Here is an 11,897-nt window from a genome sequence, read left to right as displayed (position 1 = left end):
TGCTCCCTCGAAGAACAAACTTTTTCTGAGACACAGGCTAAGGACCAATTAGATACTATTTTTACTTCATAATACTACTAGTTAATGGATAGGGACAGGAAAAAGCAATGCACAAGTGTTTGAGAAACTATCAGAGGGATATTTGTAACTGAGGAGAAAGGCAACTAATGTGGCACGGTTTGACTCAGGATGAGTAGGAACAACTAGAAGAAGAAAGAGTTTTACGGAACTCGGTAGTGGTGACAAAGGTGGTATTTGATGTAATAGAAGAAGAAGAAGTTGCATTTAGAAGGTATTTAGGAGGTATTTAGAAATAAGAATTATTTCAACAAAACTTTTGGCATAGCAGAAGTCAATGCATAGTTATATAGACTGGGGAGAGGTGAAGAAGAAACCCAAGCAACTGAGAGGACGATCAGAGATCAAAGTAAAAAACCAATTGTCCTAGGACTGCTGTCTTCTACTCTGGTATGTATTCCTTACGGTGTATTCAGTACCAATTTGGAGGCACATCTTAAATTTTATTATGAGACATACTGTACATAGAAGCACAAAAGAGAACCTGAACTTTGCCATTTTATAATCAGAGTTATTTCTAGACAAAGAAAATGCTTTAAAGTAGTGTCTTTTTACATGAATTAAAGAGTTGGAGGACTATAAAGCAAATTCCTAAAATGAAAATTTTGCAATATTCATTCTGTCATAACTTTATTTGAAGTAGGTGAGTGCAGATCAGGTAGAAAGGCATGAGAAACCTCCAGTGGCTAATATTTGGTCCTATAATCAAGCATCAGTACCAAAGCCTTCAAACAGAGTATCTGGGCTATTTCACTTCATCTGGAATGAGGAACTGGGAACAAAGGCCTGTGCTAGCATTCAGGAATGTATTAATTTTCTTTGACCTGATACCTAATTATATGTTTTGAAATCTGAGGGATAAATTCTCCATCTTCTGTTTGTGGATGGAATTGGTTTATAGCTGTTTATCTGATTTGTTTATAATTCAGTAAGAAGGATTTGGAAATTAGATTTATCTTTCAGAGAAAGTTATTATAGAGGAATGAAGCAGTTTGGAACAGAAATAATAAACAAGGATATGTATTCATCTTAGCAATACTGACCTTGCAGGAAATTAATTTATATTTCTGTTTCTGGGTAATTCCAGAAAAAACTTTACTACATAATACACAGCTTGTTACTGAAATACATTTTTAAGTATAAATATTTGGAGTTAAATAAACAGTTTGAGCATTTGTATTGGGACCCAATCCAGCCACGGTGTTAAGGCTGCTTTGTCTTCACCTAACAGCACATTTTTAGAATGGGATCCTAAAACCATAGCCAAAGTGTAGAAAAACATTGACACATGCTTTTGGAAATAAGAGTCTTCCAGGACCATGAATGGGAGCTGGGAACACTTCTCATCAGGACAGTCTGCGAGTACCAAGATTGAGCCCAGAATTTTCTTTCATGCATTTTTCTTTTGTCCGCTAGAAATTGGCGTTGGGGATTATAGACATGTTTCCTTTTAAAACTTTCCTTTTAGACATTCTTTGGTCAATATTTTTTTAAACAGCTTCTGCTAGATATTTCTTGATTCAAAAAAAAAAAAAAAAAAAAAAAAAAAAAAAAAAAAAAAAAAAAAAAAAAAAAAGAAAATTATCTGTAAGATAGATCTGAATAGTCTTTAGAAATAGTACAATCAAAGCCAGCCACATTGTCTTAATGAAAATTTAAAAAATTCCTGTTAAACAACATGCTATCATGTATCAACCTAGACGATTCTACAATTCTATCTTAAGATGGCCCTGACATACAGTGTTTCTACAGGAATTAGTGCCATATCTGTACATGCTGATCAAGACTCAAGGAAGTAAATAGTTCTTTCTGTGTGCACAGCTTTTTTCCAGAACACTCCGTACCTACTTTCTACTGTAGCCAGACCAGCTCAAATGTATGAGCAATTTTAAAGCCTGTGAATAGATATCTTGTGTTCCCACACCAACATGAAAGCAACTGATTCTTTCTAGCAAGTTACTTACCGACCACTGTAAAAAGCTACGTGTTCCCAAATAACTAATTGATGTTGCAAAATTGGTGACTTCCCATTTATTGATAACAGCAACAACAGGCAGCTTTCCAAGGATGAGGTTCACAGACTATCCCAAAGCATTGATGACATTCATGTGAGGACAGCTGTCCTTCAGGAGACAATCTTTGTGGATGTGTATATACACACACCCATGCTCTTGAGCCAGAGGCTTTTCAGTCCTAACAGTACCTGCAAAAGACATTCCTCCTCTGTGAGTTCTATACTTGAGCTGGGAGGAAACCTCTTTCTCCTAAGTGTGTTTTTGCCTGTAGCATTACACCTCAAAGTATCATCCTTTTCTTTCTCATGTTCCTTTGCAAAACAGTATTACTGGTTTTCCTTTAGAGAGATATATTGCCTTTTTCCTTACATTCTGCCTTCTTTTTGTTCCGTCACTTTGTAACATTCAGCCTGTGTAAGGGGTTGTGCTAAATGGATGTTCCTTGCATTTGTTTGGCTTAGGAGAACATGATATACCACAGGAATACCTTTGGAACTAACTTTGTGCTACCTCCTTCAATGTGATTCTTCCCTTACATATTTTTTCTGCACCATCATGTCTGCATCTTTCTTCCCATCATCATTAACATAATCAATGCACTCAGCCCTTGGCAGAATGGCAAGCCCTTTGTATTTCAGAGTAGCTACAAGAAAACAGAAAAACATACCATTCATTTTCAGAAACACATAATTCTTTTCAGAAAAAACAGAAAGGCTCTTAGTTTCAAATTCAGTTACGTAAGTGACCTCTACGGGCAATATATTCAAAATGAAGTAGTAATGAAGTTGCTGTGGCTACTGGGGTCAAAATCACAACCGCTGAGTATTTTGAAATCCAGATATTGACCAAATATTGCACTCCCCAGGTAAGCTAGCATCAGGGCTTGACAAGTGGGAGTTGGAAAAAGACCTTAAGAAGTTGTTGAAGAAAAAAAATATGTGAAATTACTACCATATGCTATCTAGTGTCCAGCCAGTACACGGTGGATAGACAGCAGCGCAGAAAGGACAGATGACAAAACAATAAACAGTGAGAACACAAGTAGACGACACTTCGAACCTGAGCCCTGAAATTCATCATCACTCTACAAGCAAAAATTCAGCAGCACGGGGTGATGACTAGCAGTTAAGGGACAGAACTGCAGCAAAGACTTACAGGATGTTTGAGTTGGGGGCTGTCTCAAATAAATGAGTAACATCAACATGTAAGTTTAGTATTGCATGAAAGCTGGTGTTAGCATTTGATCTGGAAATCTTTCATGTCTTCCTGTGCCACTATGGACTGAGATGCTTCTAGTGAGTAGATGCAGTTAGTTCAAGCATAATGTAATTTGGAGCTCATTTACTTCAGAGCAGTCCATGCAATCAAAGCTCTGTGATGAAAGCTGTTTTTCAAATAGAAAACATCAACATTAAAGGTTTGTTACAAATTGGCATATGCAAATGCATTAAGAAAAAGGGGGAAAAAGTGGAATGACTAGGAAGGGAGGGCGTGCACTGTGTGCGCTCTTGCTATGCTCTAGTTGGACGGAACTTCAACATTTTGATCCAGCATGAAGAAAAAATATAAATAAACCTTAAAATCTCTGCAGACAATTGCTCATAATCATCTTCTAGGACATTCTGAGCTTCTTCCTTTGTTTTGGGTTCTTGTCTTGCTTTAACTGCTTTGTGCCCTGTGTCATTGCTAACAAGTGTGGGAGGAATATGTAAAGTACCATCAAATTTGGAAAAATAGGACATTACATCCACTCCAGTCATTTTGCTCCAATGTAAATCACTACATAAGGTGCAAGGCAATAAAGACTGAGCATCATTGTATTTCCATAGCCTGACCTTAATATTAAATCCTGTGACTGGTGAGTCAGTTTCTGTCTGGTATTTTGACATTTGCCTCTCACTAATCATTCTGCACAATTCCATTAAAAACAGTATATATTAAAGCAGGGAAATTTCGTCTCTTAGGATTAATTTCTAAGTTTCCGACCCAAAACATCATTGCAACTGGGGAAAAGTTGAACTTGTATTTTAGTTCAGGAGTTTTGGTTAGCTAATTGCTGTCTTATTTAATTAGTGCATATGATTCCTCAATACCTGAGGTGCCCAACACCATAGCTGCTATAAAATACTTTAAAAAGGAGGGGACTGTGCCATCATTTCTCTGATGGTCATAAGCCCAGCCAGCTATGTGCTCACCTCAAAAAGAGCAGTGTGATTTATAGAAAATTTGAGCAGTATTTACATGGTGTCACAGCCAAGTGCCTGATTATGTTCCCAGCTGAAGCCAATGGGACTGTTGTCATTGATCTCAAGGTGAATGGGGCTGGGCCAGAAATGCAGAATTAAAGCTAACAAGGCAATATCCACTCCAGCTACACAAACCCAAGGATGCTCAACACCTCTCTAGAATCAGAACAAGCGATTCTGGAGTTAGATTCTCAAGCCTTAGTTAGCACCTGTTAAAGAATGACTCAGGGAATATGGGGCAAGATCCATTTTTTTTCAGCAAAATGTAAGCTTCTAGGGCCTACAAGCACTTTATTACATCTATTCAAAGCCATAGTTGGCAATACCATCTTTTGTGTAATGCCACAGCAAAAGATGCACTTTCCCAGAAAGTGGAAGATGCGCGTTTCGAGGGCCACATAAACCTGAGAGGGTTTGAACATACAACTCCTAGCTGTCCAGTCTACCAGGCTCTATGTTCAAAGATGTCCTTCATATGCCCTTCTGAAGCCAGGCTGCTATGCAGCCCTGAATCTGGCTGTCATTTTCCATCCATCTAACAACTTTCAAACCAGTCAGGTCATCTCAACCAAAGAGGAAGTATCAAAGATGTAACTTTCCTCCACATTTCATGAAAATGGATGACCAAACAGAAAACAGGCATGTCTGTCACCAACACCAAGTGACAAAGAACAGCACAATCTTAGCCCTCCTCTTGTCCCAGCGTGCCTCTGGGTTGGTAATCGGAGCACAGTACTGCTCATTCACAACGATGGCCTTGATTCACGTTGAACTAGGGAAATGAAGTCCTGAAGACCTCAGCAACCCTGAGCCTACTGTGCCACAAGGGTCCATAGCTACTTTCTCCTTGATGTTGCTTTTTGGATGTGGGGTGTTTTTTTTAAGGGATTAATTCTGCTCAACTGAGCCTTTGTTTTTCACAAAGTTTTCTGGATCCTGAATGGACAAAGGCATCAAATCTCTAGAGAAGGACAGAGAAAACATCTGCTCCTAATATTTCATTTTGTAGACAGATGCCTGCTCACCCAAATGCCCGTCTTTCTTCACCCACTAACACTGGCAGCCTGTGTCATGATTGCCCTGCCTTTTCCTGCCTTTCAGATGTTTTCTGTTTAACTTGGGCACCTGAAGTGAGTGGTATTGATTTTGTCCATGGAACATTCCTGTGGATTACAGGGGTTTGTTTTGTCAACATGTATTTCTTTTACCCTCCTGTTACGTGGGAAAATTCTTCATACAACCTTCAGTAATCCATTCTTGATTAGAGTGTCATTCAGATCATATTACACTGGCCAATTAGGCTTCACTTACTACCTCATGCTGTTGAATTTGTCTCTTAACAGAGACAGCCATTTAGAGTTACACTAAAGATGAAGTTTCTCCTTTCATATCTCCTGGGTAGACTTGAGCCAAGCAATAGAAATCAAGCCCCATACTGGTAACTACACTGAAGTCTCATCTATCTTCTTTCTAAATTTTTTGCTTTATGTATATCCCATTAGGCTGATGATTATTCAGAGTTTTTGACAAAATGATGTTCTGAATTTCTAAAGTATGCCAAGCTTCAGCTTTCTTCCTGAAGTGTCAAAAAAAAACCCTTCATGGTGTAAACACTATTCCATCCTAATCATAGGAAAATATAACAATTAAAAAAACCTCAAGCTGTAACTTAGTCCAACTAAAAATTCCCTATATATTTACTTGGCTCTATGTAAGATTGAAAATTATGCAAAATTAGCACTCAACCTTTTGATTATATTAATGCAATTTCTCCCCCTCTCCCTTTACCAAGATTAGAGGTGTCCTGGATTTTTCATCCATTTTTTAATCATCCTTTAGTACAAGTCCTAATGTTTCATTTGCCCTGTTTCTGGAGAAGAGCCCAGTACAGAGTTGCTGATACAAATACTCCAAGATTACCAAAAAAGGAAGATCCAGACCCAGCATTTGTAAATTGGCCTAAAATCTGCTTTGTACCAAGAAAAAGTTCCACTGACCAAAAAATCCTCAGAAAGTAGACTCTGATAGTCTTTTTTTTAACCCCTCTAGCAAAATTTATGGTTGTTTTGAAAAGGCCCAAATGGAAAAATTTATCCAAATCTAAATATTTGTATTTATGCCAAAAATAGTCCTTTTTTTCTTGGAAAACAGAAATTTTCCACAACGGTGTACACTTTGTGTAGAAAACTACTTTTTCTGTGTTAAAAAAAATAAAAAACCCGAAAGACCCCAACAAAACAAAAAAAATAATCCAGTAATCAATTATCAATTTTCTTTAGAGCAGTGATTTTCATGGAAAAGTTTGGAGAGGGAATATTTATCACAAAGCAGGATATGGGCTTGGAAAAGACCTGTAGAAAAGTCTCATCTAATATTGGTGAACAACCTCAACATTCTCAGCCAGTTGTCACGCAGGAGGTTATCCAGCCCCATGGAGAAGGGGTTGGAACCTCTTTGTGGCCCTCGTCTGAACACACTTGAGCCATGTCTTTCCTATGTTGGGGGCTCCAGAGCTGGATGCAGTACTCCTGGTGGGGTCTCTTGAGAGCAGAGTAGAAGGTGATAATCACCTCCCCGAACCTACCCACCCTACTTCTTTTGGTGCAGCCCGGGATGAGATTGGCTTTGTAGCCTGCAAGCGCACATTGCAGGCTCATACTGGTTTTCATCTACCAATGCCCCCAAGTCTTTCTCCTCAGGGCTGCTCTCAATCCACTCATTGCCTGTATCTGTGTTTGGGGTTGCCTTGACCCAGGTGCAGGACTATAAAATCCTTTTCACTGGCTGATCAAGTTCTATCTTGAAAAGCAATTCCTTTCCTTGCCCTCACTGTTAAAATATTTGTCCAAAACAGCCACCTGGATATCAATCTATGCATTTACTCTCACCTGGGTTAATTTACCTTTTATTCTGCCAGATTTCCTTTCTTCTACATAGTTCCTTTCCTGGTAGCATATTTAATCTCAGTTTATATTTTATCAGGCTACCAAACCAAGCATTCTCTAAAATTCTTGGGTCTTTGTTTATTCACTTTTCACCTGCTGGATTCATCTTTCTTGACTGTGGATTACTAAATTTATATGTAACACTCCAGGTAAGATCTGACCAGTCCTTTGTGTGTTACCCGGCCTCACTACTTTTCTAACTCTACAGCAAGTATCTCTCCCGTATGTCCTAAGCTCACATTTATTTTTCATGGTCATGTCACATTAATACTCCTATTTGCCACACGCTGACTTGTACACACAGGACTTCCTGCTATTGCCCTTTACCTTATGGTTGTTCATTAGCACATGACCTTCCATTTTGCTCTACTAAATTTCCAACTTTTTTCCAGTACTTACTTTTCAGTTGATCCAGTTCTGTAAGATATCCAGATACCGCTTACTGTTGACAATACCTTGAATCCTTAACAAATTTTGGTTTGTCAAAAATGACAACAGTTTCTAAAAATAGTACAATAGGATCCCAGCCTGATTTCTGAAGAACTTCCCTGTTATTCCCGTTTATCCTCTTATTTACACATCAGCATTATTTGTCAGGTTCATTTAACCACATTTTTTGTCAAATGAATTTTTCATTAAGCTCCATCATTTCGTTATTAACTAGTAATTTCTATGGCACTGTATCAAATGCTCTACTGACAGCTATCTGGAATAAATCTAATGTCTTTTCATTGTGTAGAAAATATGTCTTAGTAACAAAAAGTATTGGATTAAGCTGATACTGACTCTTCCTGATAAAGACTATGTTTAATCTACTCTATTTTTTATTTGTCTTCCCTTGTATACTTTCTCTTCTCTACTTTTCTAATGTCTTGCTTGCCACTCTATCAGTTCATTTTTTTTGCAGTTTTTGAGTTTTGCCTCTAGAGTCTTGTGGCAAAGTCTATCCTTTACTTTAAATTGTACCAAAAAGAAATTATTATCATCATAATAACTAACCATTACAAAACCCCATAAAACTAATGGGGACAATTTTCCTCTCATTGTATCAGAATAAAAAAGACATCAAATTTTCAGAATAAAAAGATTTGATTTCTTCATGTTCAGTGAAAGTCTCAAAAATCACTGATCAAACCAGAAGCTTTGTCATAAATCATAGCTGAAATGACATTAGCCAAGCATTTTCCATTATTCCAGAATCTCAAATTATTTATTTTATATTTAATTTATAAATTTAAAAGATCAGATTCTACTTCATCTATACACATGAATGTAACAGAATACCTATTAATTTAATGTGTTCAGCAAGTATTAATGAAAGAGCATACCTATAATGGAAATATGAAAAATAGAATACCCTGGCCAAGAAATTGGAAAGGTTCATTATACTGAAAGGACTTTTCTCACTCTTTCAAAATTATAAAAGAACTGGGAGACTTATAAATTTGAGGGAGAGAGGACAAAATTGCATACTTTACACTAAGTATTACAGACTGCACTCTGTGTCTTTGGTGAGCAATGTCCCTGTGCCACATCCTGAGGGAAGACTTCACAGTTACAGACATGTCCTTAATCAAGCCCTTTAAAAGTCTCCAAGTCCTGAGAATAACATACAAAAAAAACCCAACCAAACAAAAGAGTTTCTTAAGAGTTTCTTTGTTTTTATAGAATATCTTTGTGTTTCTAATCTGCCGAAACATATTTTTGAGTAGCCAAGCTACTTGCACACTGTAGAAAGCCCATTCTTCAGAGTTCAGCATATCGCTACGTTGTTCGTTAGGTTTATGTGCTGCTCAGATGCATTTGGTACCTGACGTTGGTAAAATGCCATTTTGCTGGCCACCGCAACAAAGCCCTTTGTAGGACAGTTTGAGCATCATCACTAGAAGATATGCTCTGAGCTATGGCATGAAGCTACTCTTCATGCCTAGTGACAACAGGACACTGTCAGGAATGCTGAAACGGAAGAGAATGAAAAAGCTGAGGTGACACTTAAGGGCAGCCTTTCCTTAGAAAACTCTCCCTCTGCATGGTATTGGTTCTTTGTTTAAGAAAGAAGGATAGGGTTCAAGATATTATGTAAACGAAGACCATCAGTAATGACAGCAAAAGTTCAAAATAATCAGGAGGACTTTTTGAACACCTGCTGGAACTGCAGATAAAATACATTTCTGAGTTTCTTTTGTTTATTCATAGAATCTGCATTTCACCTTCTCCTCTTACTGCAGCTACTACAACATTTGGTGCAGGAGGGTCAACTGTTGGAGAGCAGCAACACTGTTCTGCTTCTCACAGGACGGTGGTGTAGCCATATGTCTGCTAGAGCCTGTCCAAGGTCTGAATTCCCATTGTCACGAGCAGGACACATGTCAGTTGACCCACTCAGGCCTGGCACCTTCTTTGTTGTGCTTCCATCTGATCACTGAAAGAGGCTCAATAAGATCATCTATGTCAGTAGTTACCGATGCTAACATTTTGGGGAACTTTCCAACGTAAAAGGTCCAAAAGTACGTTAAAGTCACAATTCCTTTTTCTTGCAAACCCTCTCCAACATCTATTTCCATGGTTGATAAAATCTTCCCGTAATTGTTTGGATTGCAGAAAAAAAAAATCCTAAAAGAATACAGGATGACAGTAGAAAGTGCCTTGAGAGATTTAGGAATATCTGATGAAGACCTAGTGTTTTAACTAAATGGCGAAGACTAAGGAAGTACACTCCTTATGTAATGAGACTTTGGTACAGTATTCTGCGTAAAGTGAAAGCAAAAAAATCTCTCTGCCAAAACAAGAGCAGGACTCAAAACATGCAAAATAGCTTGAGTAGCTCAAGATACAGCCGCTCTTGAACGAGGCACATTGCCCAAGATGGCCTGTACACGTGTTTTGAGGGAAACCCTTCTCAGTTTTTCATGCATTTCAGGTATTTCTGGCAACTGTACGTTATGCATTGTGTAAACAATAATTATTATATGACTGAACAAAAGAAAATCTGCTTTTAAACAATGAAAGCAATGGTTTTTTATTCTTAATACATGACAAGACCATGATTTGTAGGTAGAATACAAATTGTGAAAACATCTTAAACTCCACAAGCAATTTAAATAAATATTCAGTTCAAAGGAGATTGATATCATTGCTTCAGTATGGAAAGCTTCTTCTCCATGGGCCTGACCAAAATCACATCAGCTACTTATTGCTAACACTGAGTGTCAGAATTAAAAGAGACAGATGGCCAGGCAGAAGGTACTTGCTACTTAAAGCTCTACTGGCATCTATCTTCCCTTGGTAAGCAGACTTTTCCAACAGCTGGAATTGCAGCAAACCTTTTGGATTCTGCATGTGCCAGGGGAGCAGAGAGCTTGCAGTACCTTGCTGCTAGGTCCATTACCTGCTGCTGAACTTTCCACTTCCACTTTTACTGTCCCCTCTGTAACACCCAGGCTCTGCTGATTCAAAATAATATCAATTTCAATCAAATGGCACTTACTCTTCTACCACCTACACTGTGAAGAGGCGATTAATTTCTCTCCATGTTTGGACTCCATCCTTTTCCTCCATGTCTGTGCCATTCTTCTGTGCTCATTGATAACTCCCCAAAGTCTCTCTTTTTTCTTTCCTTTCAGTTTGAAAGACCATTGGGCATCAAATCTACACTGTCTAAATTTATATGACTCCTTCATTTCTTCACAGCCCTATCCATTCTTTGCTGTGTAAGACTATCTGCCTCATTCACATCTATTTCTTTATATCAACAATTGTTTTAGTTCCATTCTTGTTCTTTTTTTCCCCCTCTACATGTGCTATAACAGGACACTGAACTGTCCCGTGTTTAAGCGAAAAGAATTTGAACCACGTTTTCTGTGCTTCACCCATCAATAATTTGTATTCTTTTCAGGCAAAAGAAAAGCACTTAGCTATATCTAAACAAAAGTATCAGTATTTGATGCATTTCTTTCATCTCATATCTCTTTCATGTCACAGAGTCACTGGGAACAGCAACAGAAGAAATGGTTGAGATGTAACTGGGGATTTTTCTTTTCTCCTTAAAATGCTGATTCATTGGAAACAAAACATCACAAAAATCTGACTCTGGACAATCTTCTGATAGAACAAGTTTCAAAACTTCTTTGCCAGTTCTGGGGTATGCAGACTGCCCACTACTCGAGATACTAGTTTCTGTCATTCCACAGAAGGAATAATGATGACAGTTCCCAAGACTGTTTCTACACAGAATGTTAATTTGTTAATTAGTTTCCCAGGCTACTCAGCTTCAACAGCCTAATGAATCATTTGCTCAAAGAATCAAACAGTGGGTTTTGGTGTCTGGCAACTCTTGTGTCCTCAGCTGCTGGGGCAGTCCAGCTGGTGGACAGTCTGCCTGACAGCTCCTCTGCGAAGGGACCACCGTTGGGTTTGCTGCTCAAGTACCTGAAGAGCCTTGACATGTATAAATTTCACCCATGAGAGTGACTGGATTTAAAGATTTCTTTCTTAGGGGGAAGGCAGACATCATAAAATGCAAGAAATCACTTCTAAAGAGACAGAAGAGAGAAAGGATTTTTCCAAAGCCTTGCAATAATGATGACATCAGGCTCCTGTAGCAGATAAGATTA

The sequence above is a fragment of the Calidris pugnax genome, unplaced genomic scaffold (genome assembly GCF_001431845.1).
Source record: "Calidris pugnax isolate Ruff unplaced genomic scaffold, ASM143184v1 scaffold54, whole genome shotgun sequence".
Classification (NCBI taxonomy): Eukaryota; Metazoa; Chordata; class Aves; order Charadriiformes; family Scolopacidae; genus Calidris; species Calidris pugnax.
The sequence above is the reverse complement of the archived record's forward strand: the minus strand, read 5'-3'. Positions refer to the sequence as shown.